At 35.5% G+C, this 12,118-nt stretch overlaps 1 protein-coding gene across 5 annotated transcripts in view; it reads right to left on the bottom strand.

The window, feature by feature from the left end:
* The window catches only part of TENM2 (teneurin transmembrane protein 2), a 1,355,454-nt gene that overhangs the window by 1,256,813 nt on the left and 86,523 nt on the right, over positions 1-12,118 (bottom strand). The gene's annotated exons all lie outside the window — the stretch shown is intronic.

The raw sequence follows: 12,118 nt of genomic DNA, 5'->3' as shown, positions 1-12,118 counted from the left end.
TGGGTAGACTCTAAAAATTAATTTTATAATTAGTAATAGTACCAAACCATAAAAGTAAGCCTCAATGGTAGAAACACATGGAGCCTGTCCGTCTTCCCATAGACTAGCTGTCCAGCCTTGGGCACCTCACTGACCTCCACCTTTGGACCTGCAGGTAACCCTGTACTTGAGTCAAATATTTGTTTCAGCTAGATCACAAATCTATTTCAAAAATAACTATAAGACAGTTGTTAATTTTAGGCAAGAGATACGTTACTGGTTTTGTTATTTCAGATCATGTTAATTATAAATTTGAAAGCCTATTGCCTGAATGTAAAATAAAAACAAGCATGGTCAGTGTACATATTACATTTGATATAGCACAATGATTACTAAATCACTAGGCTCTACAGTTAAACTGTTTGTGTTTAGCATATGACAAAAACACAACAGCCATGGATTCCAAGACAAATTTAGAAGGCCTATGCCCCTCAGACTCCTTCTGGGTAAAAGAGGGATAATAGCAATATCTAACTAATATGTTTTTATAAAGATTAAAATGATAATTCACTTATTAACTATACAGAGTAAATGCTAGCTATTATTTTTTTTATTAGTGAAGTAGAATTATATAAAATACTGGTTTCTGAAGTATCAAATTTACCCCATATTTTATTATATGCATCATGAGTATATTTGTCAATGGATAAATGGAAATGACTTTTTTGATCAGTATATTTCACTTAGCAAATATTTAGAAATAAATATTGCCTGTAAGTATGGCAATATATTTACCAAATGTTGTTATTTATTAGATTTCCATCTACATTGATATGTTAGATAATATACCTATAGATTGCAATTAAACATCTTATTAATTAAATTATAATACAACTGACCCAACCCAAACTTTATATTTTTTCCTAAATATAAGTTTCTATTAGATTTTATATATGGGAATTTATGCAATTACAATGAAATCATATTCAAATTTACTTTTGAATATTCTTTAATAGTACAATTGTAGAAAAGAAGGTACAGTAAAATAAAAACAAAGACATTTAAAGCCATTCTAAAGCATATCAGACAGTGATAATAGCTGTTTACATGTTAGTGAGCACTCTTCTAGACTTCTTTCCTTAAATAAATACACATGGAATATAAAAAAATATTGTGCATAAATAGAATTATGCCATCCATCTATTTATTATAACAAGTGCTTTTCTCTAATAGAAATGCATTTTCTAGGTTACTGATGGTAGTTAATCTGGGTCCACTGTTGATTCAATCAAAATATTTTAACTTTTCATTTAATGTATATAGGAAATTTGAGAAATCTAAATACTCTTTTTAAAAGTATTATAAAATGAGCAACTTAAATTAATTAAATATTGTTGACATTTGGGGAGTAATTTAGGAATGTCTCAATTTGTATCTTTCAGATAGACTTTTCCGCCACTAAGCATATCAGAAAAATTAAAGAAATACCAGACTGCCTATTTTACACAAATGCTGTAAAATAAAATGATACAGACAAACCTATAAAAAGCCAGACAACAGGAGTAAAACTTGCAAGATGTTGTTATCTTCATTCAAACTACTAGTTCCCTTAATGGAAATTAAGTTTATAGGCTTAAAAGAAATATGAACAATTTTCCCTTGAGATACGAAGAGAGTGATATGAGGAATGGAAGATTAGTAAATGCAAATTAATTGACTTCTTTCTAATGAATAAAAATAATGATTTCATAGACATAAAAATATGAGCATATGAATTTCCTTCTACACGGCAGAAGAAAATGAAATGATGTGTTCAAATGAATGAAATCCAGAATACTCAAGCCGTTTGCACTCTACAATTCATGTAAATATTTAGAAACTGTAGCCTTATTCAAAAAATGAATTATCTAATCCAAATAGAAGATCTCCCTATTCTCAATAAGGAAATTTGATAATGAGGAATTTAGACCTACAATGAAATAATTTTATAAGGTAGTAAATTATTAATTGATCTGGATATACTAGAACCAGTCAATTAGTACCATTCACTCAATCATTTGACAAATACATAATAGATTATATATCAGATATTACATCAAGCTTTAGATCTATGCTGTCCAACAGCCACTTATGGCTATTTATTAAAATGTGGTCAGTCTGGGATGACATGTAAATGGAAAACACATGTGACTTCACAGATTTAGTATAAAAATGTAAACTAACTCAATAAATTTTTCTATTGGCTACACATTTAAAAGATAGCACTGAATATTTTGAGTTAAATAAAATATACTAACATAATTTCACCAGCTTCTTTAAATTACTTTTACTGCGCCTATTGGAACACTAAAAATAACATATGGGGTTTGCATTATACTTCTATTGGACAGTCCTTCCCTAGAGGACAGTAGTTAACAAGGAAATCTGGTCTTTGTATTCACATGTGCACAGTTACTGTTGGGCACTCAGGCTGTTTAAGGACCTGTGTCAGACACAGAGGAAAAGGTGCATTACAGTGTGAGATGCAAGCCATGCCCTGAAATCCTGCCATTTAGTCATATGCATCAGAAAGACACATCAAAAGTCACATAAAGAGCAAAGCTATTAAATGTGAATAACCTAAAACATAACACTGCTTTGTGTAAAGAAGTCCTTAATACGGTCATAATGCATCTTGCTTCTATAATCATGAGGGGGTTGTTAGGCCACTCTGTGGTGCTGGGAGTGGGTGAGATCATATTTTATTTGCTTTTAATGGCAAATTTGTACAGTGGAGTAAGAGAGAGGCCTCATCACAAATGCTATTTGAAATTCATTGATATCCCCAAGCTAGCCAAGTTGGATCTGAAGAGGAGAGAACCCAAGAAAATATTTCAAAACATCCGGAGATCCCTAAAGCCTCCCTAGGGACCGTAAGGTTGTGGCAAAGAGATTACAGAATTATCAAGTATATGTTAGAGGTTAATTAACAAAGCACAGTAGCTGGTGGCTCTGACCAATATCACACATAACAACATGGTACGCTTAGAATAATATCTATTTTTTTTATAATGTGCTTTATTCCCTCCCAAACCACTTCTGACCAAAAAAAATCTCCTTTTCTCCCCATGTGGAATCTTTGAAATGTTCATGCTTTAGGATAACATTTCAATTAATTTAAATCATCTTCTCTCCCACACAGAGGTTTCCACAATAATCTGTTAAATACTGGCATAATTTTGGTCAGAATATGTGCTTTCTATTGCACTGGGTTTGGTGCATATATATTGGTTTGTGCATAGAGATACACCAATCAAATCACAATCAAAACAAAATCATATTTTCAACTCTCAAATGCAGAATCTGTGATCTAAAGCTTCTGCTCAAAGCCTTCAATAAAAGGGAAAAAAATGGACAGAAGTTTGAAAAGATACCCCGTGTAATACCAACTCATTAAGCAATTTTGAAAGGGTCAGATTTTAGTTTGCTTAAGGGTTTTTTGATAGATACATTACTGGAGTTTTATAAAATATTCACTCTCTCCCTGCTCATTTTTTGAATGAATAAATATGAGGCCAATTTTATACAGAATCACTTCAACTTGAACTAATAATTGTGTATTACAGCCTAGAATAATGTTTGTTTCAGAGGGATACATATAAAAGGAACAGCAAAAGAAAAACATTAAATCAGGCACTAATTATAATTAATTCATAGATAGTTGAGGTTCATTTGCCTTTGCTAAAGTATATAAAATAGCATTCTTATGGAGGCCCCGAATACAATCAAAAGAGGTCTTGATCATATATAAGAATGTTTTTATTTCCTGAATAGCTTTAGGATGCAATACTGTGTTTAAAGACAAAGTGGTTCAAGCAGAAACCTGTAGGTCCCTTTGAATCCCTTGATGATGATTTCCTTTACATGAAGGAATGTACATGGGTCCTTCATAGAAATTTTGAAATCTTTAAGAAAAAATAAAAACTTGACAGAAGACATTGCTTAAAATTGATTTGCACTGAAACATTCTGAAGCATTAGATTTGTACTGAAACATAAAAATAGATAGATAAAATTATCCTCATTTATTTTTAAACAAGGATAGATGGACAACCCATGAAATAAGAATGTTTTTGAAATCAGAAAAAGAGTTTGACTTTCACGAATGGTAGCCATCTCTTTTTAATGGATGTCCCAGATCACTCAGGTGGTTTCGCTAGAAAGTAATCAACAGACAGAACTCTTGTCCGAGAGCAAACTACATAATCTGTTAATCTGATCCCCTCAACTATCTCCCATAACACCTTCAATGGGTTACCTAGTTGTTCATCATATTAATTTCCTGACATGGAGACAGCTAAACATCTTTCTTGCTCATGAAGGGCCCTGCATTTTCCCTACCCAGGAAGGGTAGGGAAGTGAGCAAGAAACAAGTTATCAAGTGAGCCAACCACCTAACACTTAACATCAACACATAATCATCCTTGGTGAGAGCCTGACCCAGAATACAAAATATCTGTGAAATACAAATAGCCAAAGCATTCCACCAAATGCTATAAAACTACAAAAGAAGCTGAAGGAAAAAGCTTAGGGCATTCCCTATAAGGGATTTGGTTTCCAAATACATGAATACTGACCAGGGCTGGTCTATAATGATATTTCACAGAAAAGACAGAGTAGGAAATTCTTCACAAAAATTAACAGAATCGATACAGCTAGCCAGTCTGTGAACAAAAACTCCTGAAGCATCTTTAAATTTGTTTCAATTGCACTCAGTTTGAAATGATCAATTTACTAAAAATCATAATCAATTCATATCTTTCCATTAAGAATAGCTTCCAATGGACTTCTAGTTATCAACACATTATCAGCCATCACTATGCTTTATTTATACTTTGCTGAAAATAATGAAATTGTGTTTTTTTAAGAGTAATTCATGTTTTTCTCTCTTTCAGTCACACTGCTCACACATGGGTATACACAACACACACACACACACACATAAAGATATTTTCTCACACACATACATACACATCAACTCACTACAGGCCTTTTACAATTGGAAGGGATTTACTCTGTGTTCAATTTCAGAATAAGAGAGGGAAAAGGAGGTAGAGGAATGTGGAAATGAGATATCTTTGCAATATTTTGAAAATTAAAAATCCCATATTTCAAATGTCATATAGATATAATTATACCTTAAGATTGTCTGAAAGTACAATCACCAAACAGATGAAGCTGTTAGAATATTAAAATGTTGTGTTCTAAATTTTTTAATACAAAAAATACCTATTTTAATCACACTGCTCTCAGATCTAACAGCATCATTGAAAATGAAGGATATCCAGTCGCCACTAATTTCAGAGCTAAAACATTGTATAAGGTGCTAGTGGAAACAACGCCACTCTTCCAGAAGAAGAAATAAAAATGAACTGCTTATTTAAAATTTTCATCTCACCAACATGAACTGTACCCTTTAAAATATAAATTCTCCAAAAAGAATAAATACAACCACACCCCAAACAAGAAATCAGCAGGATTACTATATTAAAATATATGTATTCCCAAAAGTCATCATATTAAGTAGCAAATAAATGCCTTCATCTCTTTGGCTCCTCTCCCCCTAATTAATTAAAGATTGGCACAATCTAAGAACTAAATTTATTTTCAATTAAAATAAGAAGCCCGTATGCCATGATAATTTTTTGTTACTATTTCTAATGTGCAAAACAAAGGTTTGCTGTTAGCATTGAACACAGTCATCAAAACAAATCCTTTAATTTTTCAGTAACTGTAAGGAGGCTTGAAGAGCTGTTCTCCTAGCAAGGTGCTACCTCAACGGTTAATCCTATTAAGAACTGAGCCGTGCACTGCCACTAAATCCTCTGGCGAATTTGAGGAATCAAAGGCTTACTACTGCACACTTAGAAGGCAACGACTTTTGTAAAGGGCTCTATTATATGAGGAACAAAAGAATACCACTTGTGTACTTAAATATCATCTGCTTTTCCGTCCAAAATACTCCATTTTTAAGTAAAGATATGTGATTTAAGTGTATTTAGAGTTTAGCTTCTGGCACCACTCTCGTTTCTGAGGAGCAGTGCCATCTGCGGGCCCCACGGCTCACGTAATGATATGCTTACAAGCTGCTTCCCTTTTCTGCACAATGTACCCTTTTCACTTTAACATACATTTTCCATAAATTTTTGAATAACAAATTGGGCTGTGGAAGCTTGTTGAAACGGGACAAGGGAAATGCCTGTAGGCTAGAAAGCGGCTATTTTACTAAAGAAGCGGCGCAGTGGAAAACAGCCACCCCACCTGCCCCCTCCCCACACCGTCCCCACACCTATCTTGAGCTGTGATGCTTTAAAACTGCAAAAGGAAACTTCTCCCATCAATAGATTAGGCCTGTACATTAACTTGGGCAGAGAGCCCACATGCCTGCCATCCATTACACCTGCTGGGTGACAAACAGATGAGAGTCATCATGCAGACTCCCAACGTTTGATCTCCTGAATCGCCAGATGTCCCCCATTTACATTCAAACATAACCACAGTCATTAATGCAACTCGCCCGGCTGGCACTTAATATGGGGAAAAAGTTGAATTCTAATCTCAAATCCTAACTATCCAAAGCTTTCAGTATGTAAAGATCGACACTATTAAATATGCTTCAGTGTGTGGAATTTTCTGGCTATTAAAATAACTGTACGGTGGGGGCAGGGGAGGCTGGGACAGACGGGCAGATTTTGCACATATTTCGAAACAGAAGACCTGTATCTTGCCCTTTTTGGCTTCAGAATTTTGAACTTAAACAATAAAATTTACCTTTATCTGCTATATTCTCAGACACAATAAGGATTATCTTGACTGTTGCCTCCAATTCAAATACACCACTTACTAGAAAAAACAAAAGTCAAGGAAGCTTTGGAAAATAAATCTTTGCTTCTCCCCTGTCTCCCTCCCTAAGTCTGACAGCACTCACAAAACTGCTTACCAATTAGACTCAACTAGAGAACTCAAAAAAATAAGAAAAGAAAAAAAAAAAAAAAACACACCAGATATACAGATACCATTTCAGACCCAGTGAATAAGAGTCTCTAAAGGTAAGACCCAGGGATTTTAAAATTCTCTTGCTCTTTTGAAATTGACCCTGGACCTTGAGTTTGACAACTCCTGCAAGTATATATTTGGTAACAATTTATGAGAATATGATTTAACAGCTTGACTTTTTGAGGTGTTCCTGCTCATTCTTTCTTTAAATTTTTTTTTATTGGAGGATAATCACTTTACAATATTGTGCTGGTTTCTGCCATACATCAACAGGAATCAGCCGCAGGTATATATATGTCCCCTCCCTCCTGAACCCCTCTCCCATCTCCCTCCCCATCACACCCTTCTTTTATGCAGAAAATATTTTGAGTATCTACTCTGTGCCTGGCACTGGGCACTTGGTGTACTTAGAATCTGTAAGACACAAGATTTTATCTCTGGAGTGTCAATGGATGACTCTAGGGACATAAAGCAGACTGCCTAATATTGTAAGGACAGAGATTCCTACACAAGAACTAAAGTGAGTGAAAAAGCCCTGAGCCACTTTCCAGCAATTTACAATGTGTCTATCAATCTGGAGATTTCTAGATTTGGGAAGGAAGAAACCACTAGACTTACCAGAAAGATCTCAACAACATCTGTGCTTAGGGGGGCTCTGGGTGTTTCAAGGAAGCAGGTTGAATTTAAGCACTACAGAGGAAGCTGAAAAGACTGCAGCTTCTTCTTGCATCCTTCCTGTTTAGACTTGAATTCATTTAGATTTCCCTTCTACCAGCTTCCTCTCCCCATGGATTGAAAATCCTTTCTCACCCGAGAGGCTGTTATTGAGCAGCTATGCTGGAGCCTCTGTCACTCTCCCATACCACTCTGTTCTATTTTCCTCGTTCATCCACTGCAATGTGAAATGATTGTGTTCATTCGTTTATCCATCTCCTCCCTCCCTACTCAGAGTGTTTGGCATTCCCAGGTAGTGCTAGTGGTAAAGAACCCACCTGCCAATGCCGGACATGTATCCAGGCAAGAACACTGGAGCGGGTTGTCATCTTCCCCCTGGGAGGGTCCTCTGGAGCAGAGCATGACAACCTACTCCAGTATTCTTGCCTGGATAATTCCATGGACAGAGAAGCCCCGTGGGCTACAGGCCATGGGGTTGCAAAGAGTCAGACGTGACTGAGCACACACACACCCTTGCCTGCCCCCCAGGACCTAAAACAACGTTGGCATGAAATGGGTATATATTACATGTTGAATGAATGAATTAATGAATCCAAAATACTTACATTCCCTGATTCCTTCTATCACCTGACTAGATTTTTTTTAAACTTTGTATTCTTGGATTTACAGCATTAATGAATTTTTCATTTGAAACCCAACCTTATTATTTTTTTTTTCTAATTCTTTTGGCCAGTTACCTAGCTTTTACTGACTAGGGATGCTGACACTTGGATTCAGTTCAGTAGCAATCCATGTTTATGCAAACCCAGTACATCTTCAACCCATCTCTCATTATAACTTAGAAAGTATCCTAATGCCCCTCAGCAGACACAGAATTCCAAACCTTATTCAAATCTTACACTAATGAAGATGAACAACAAAAGCCCTAAAAAGAAAAATCCTTGAGGAATTTCTATTTTAAGGTCAAGGCAATAGAGGATGGCAACAGACCATCAACTCAGAATCAGAGGAATTAAACACTGAAATCACTGATTTAAGGTTTTTGGTAATAGTGGCAAAATATTAAATCAGTCTTAAAATTACTATCAGGCCACTTATATTTTAGCTTTTTTTTTTTCCTCCAGTAGCTCAGCACATCCCTGCAATTGGATGGCACCTTCTAATGGAACAGGAACTCAGATTCTATTGACAGTTCCATGACAAGCCATCCTTCACCTACCATTGTCCAGTCTTCTTAGCTGTTCATTATCTTGACTGCTGTACCTACTAGATAATGATACACTCTGCTTCTACCCCTGACTGTAACACATTTTTGCTCCAGGGTTCCTTTTAATTGAAACACACTGTCTGTATTACTGTTTTTGGTGCAGAAGTAAACACATTTAACACAAGAATTCGGTTCGTATTTGCTTCACCAACAGGAGGTGTGTAAAACGTCACCTGCCTCTAGAAAAGGAATTTCATGATTCTTTTGAGATATTAATATTTTTATTCCCTTCTTTCACTTTCACTGCCATTCATCACTTGTGGGGATGTGATAATCAATGATCTCTGTGAGGAAAAAATGTTACGGCCATCCTGACCAATTCCCTGAGTGCAGTGAGCTCACTTAGGGAGTACTGAGAAATGTTTTCTCAACCCTTAAGCATGAAATTGACTAAAAATGCTTTAACTCTAAAAAGGGGGGAAAATCTAATAAATCGTGCCTGTTAAGTTATCTGTATTCATTGTAAATCCCACTGAGTAGCTACAGTGACTAGAAGAGAACAGCCCAACTTCTAGATCAGTGGCAGTGGAACATGGCCAAAATTTTCCTCTGGCCTAACAGACATTTTCAGAATTCGAAATCTTTCTATAAAATCAAGTGAATTATTTCTGCCACTAAATATATTTCAAAAAAATAAATATATGCATAAGTAGTGTTAGGTTTTATTTCCTCACTGACTAGAATAAAAAGATGGTGTGCTAACATACAAGAACCATGCCATATTAAGTACTATTTCTTATCTCATTCATTGTTTCAATCATATCTATGATCTTAGAGCACTCCTCATTCTTATTTTACAAATAAGAACACCTAAAGCACAGAAATAGTAAACATATTATCCAAGGACACGTCATAGAGCTGGACCTCGATCCAGACTTATATGATCCCAAAACCCAGGTTCTTTGCCAGCGCTGTGCTATGATGCCTGTTCTCTCATAATTGAATTCTTTGTAATTAAAATATAAAATCGGTTCAATGAAGTTATTTAATGACTGCCATGCATTCTTATATCAAAAGTATACAATTCACATTTTGAAAATATGAAATAGACTCACAAAGTATTAAATTATTCAGACTGTCTTAAAATCTTAATTTGTTAGAATTCCTTTTATTTGTAAAGTGTCACATTACTTACCTTTTCTTATCAGTGTGGAAAACACATAGGTATGGCATGATTCTTGTATGTTAGCACACCATCTTCTTATTCTAGTTGATGAGGAAATAAACCCTAACACTACTTATGCATATATTTATTTTTTGAAATATATTTGCTGGCAGAAATAATTCACTTGTTTTTATAGAAAACTTCCAAATTCTGAAAATGGGGAGAGGAAATAGAAGATAGAGAATTTACTCCCTGTTCCAGGAAGATAGCAATAAATTTAGATTAATAGTACTGTGTGTGTATGTGTGTGTGTGTGACATGGAGACAGAAAGACACAGTGAGAGAGAGGTACAGATGGTAGGGAATTAATGATTTACCACACTTAGAAATAAAATAGTTTTTAAAAGTTAACATGCAGAAGAATCAGTTGCAAAATTTTCTAAGTTTCAGATCAGTAGACTCGTCCTCAGAGATTTTGATTTAGTAAGTGTCTGGTAAGAGTCAGGAATCTGAATTTTTAATAAGCAACAACAGGTGCTCCTACTGTAGTCTGTAACTGTGTTGTCCCATAAGGCAGCCAATAAGTATTGAAAATGTGGCCAGCCCAAAGTGAAGTGCACCGAATGTAAAAAATACACACAACGTTTTAAAGACTCAGTAAGAAATCAACACATATTCATAAAATATCTTGTGAATGATTTTTATTTGCTCCATGTTGATAATATTTTATATGTAAGGTTAACAAAACACATCACTAAAATTAATTTTTTACTGAGTTTTAATGGGAGTACTCTAAAAGTTTAAATTATGTATATATTGATAGCTCACGTTGGTATGTTAATTAAACATTATATTTCCATGTGGGGAACAAGAGTGGTTGACTTTCATTCCAAGATAAAGATAATAGAAGAATTCTAAACAAAAATCAGGACCAAGGTGTGTCTAATAAAAACTGTAGTATGCAACATGTTTTAGAAATTTCTAAAGAGCTGACAAAAATATACCAAAATGTTGTTTAGCTGTTAAGTTGTGTTTAAGTCCTTTGTGACCCGCCGCACTGCAGCTGGCCGGGCTCCTCTGTCCATTGGATTTCCCAGACAAGAATATTGAAGTGGGTTGCCATTTCCTTATGTGGGGGATCTTCCTGGCCCAGGGATCAAACCCACATCTCCTGCCTTGGTAGGCAGATCCTTTACCACTGAGACACTGGGGAAGCCCATATCAAAATATTTATTAAAAAAAAGCAAAAAACTTGAAGCATTAACTATCCTTAACTATCATTCAATGATTATCAAATCTCATGTGTGAACTGATAATCACAAATCACAAAATGGTGTTCTTCCTTCAATTATGAAGTCCTTTGGTGTGTGATATATGTATGTGAAAGTGAAAGTGAAGTCGCTTAGTCATGTCCAACTCTTTGCGACCCCATGGACTATAGCCTTCCAGGCTCCTCCATCCATGGGATGTTCCAGGCAAGGGTAGTGGAGTGGGTTGCTATTTCCTTCTCCAGGGGATCTGCCTGATCCAGGGCACAAACCCGAGTCTCCCACATTGTAGGCAGACGCTTTTACTGTCTGAGACATCAGGGAAGTCTTCTATATATGTATGTATGTATGTGTTTATGGACACTGTTCAGAAAAGTCACCACAAAGTCGGATCTTTTACTCTGTGTCCTGTCCACAGAACAGCAGAAACATTTGGCAAATAAACAGGTGACATAGCCTAGTACTGTTGTAATTGGCATTAACTATGTAATGAAATAACTAGGTTTATATAGGTGTTAGGTAGCACATAATTACCCTTGTTAATATCCTCTCTATTGGCCAATATACCCTTGACACCTGAGCAAATGGGTTTGGACTGTGTGGGTTCACATATATGCAGATCTTTTCCAATAAATACATACTACAGCACTAAACAATTTGCAGTTGGTTGAATCAAAAGATGTACAGCACAGATTCGGAAGGCCCACTATAAAGTTATATACCCATTCCCCACTATGCAGAGGATTAGTGCTCTTAATCCTCTCACTGTTCAAGAGTCAATTATACCATG

The sequence above is a fragment of the Odocoileus virginianus genome, chromosome 3 (genome assembly GCF_023699985.2).
Source record: "Odocoileus virginianus isolate 20LAN1187 ecotype Illinois chromosome 3, Ovbor_1.2, whole genome shotgun sequence".
In the NCBI taxonomy this organism is placed as follows: Eukaryota; Metazoa; Chordata; class Mammalia; order Artiodactyla; family Cervidae; genus Odocoileus; species Odocoileus virginianus.
This window is presented reverse-complemented; position numbering and strand designations above follow the sequence as displayed.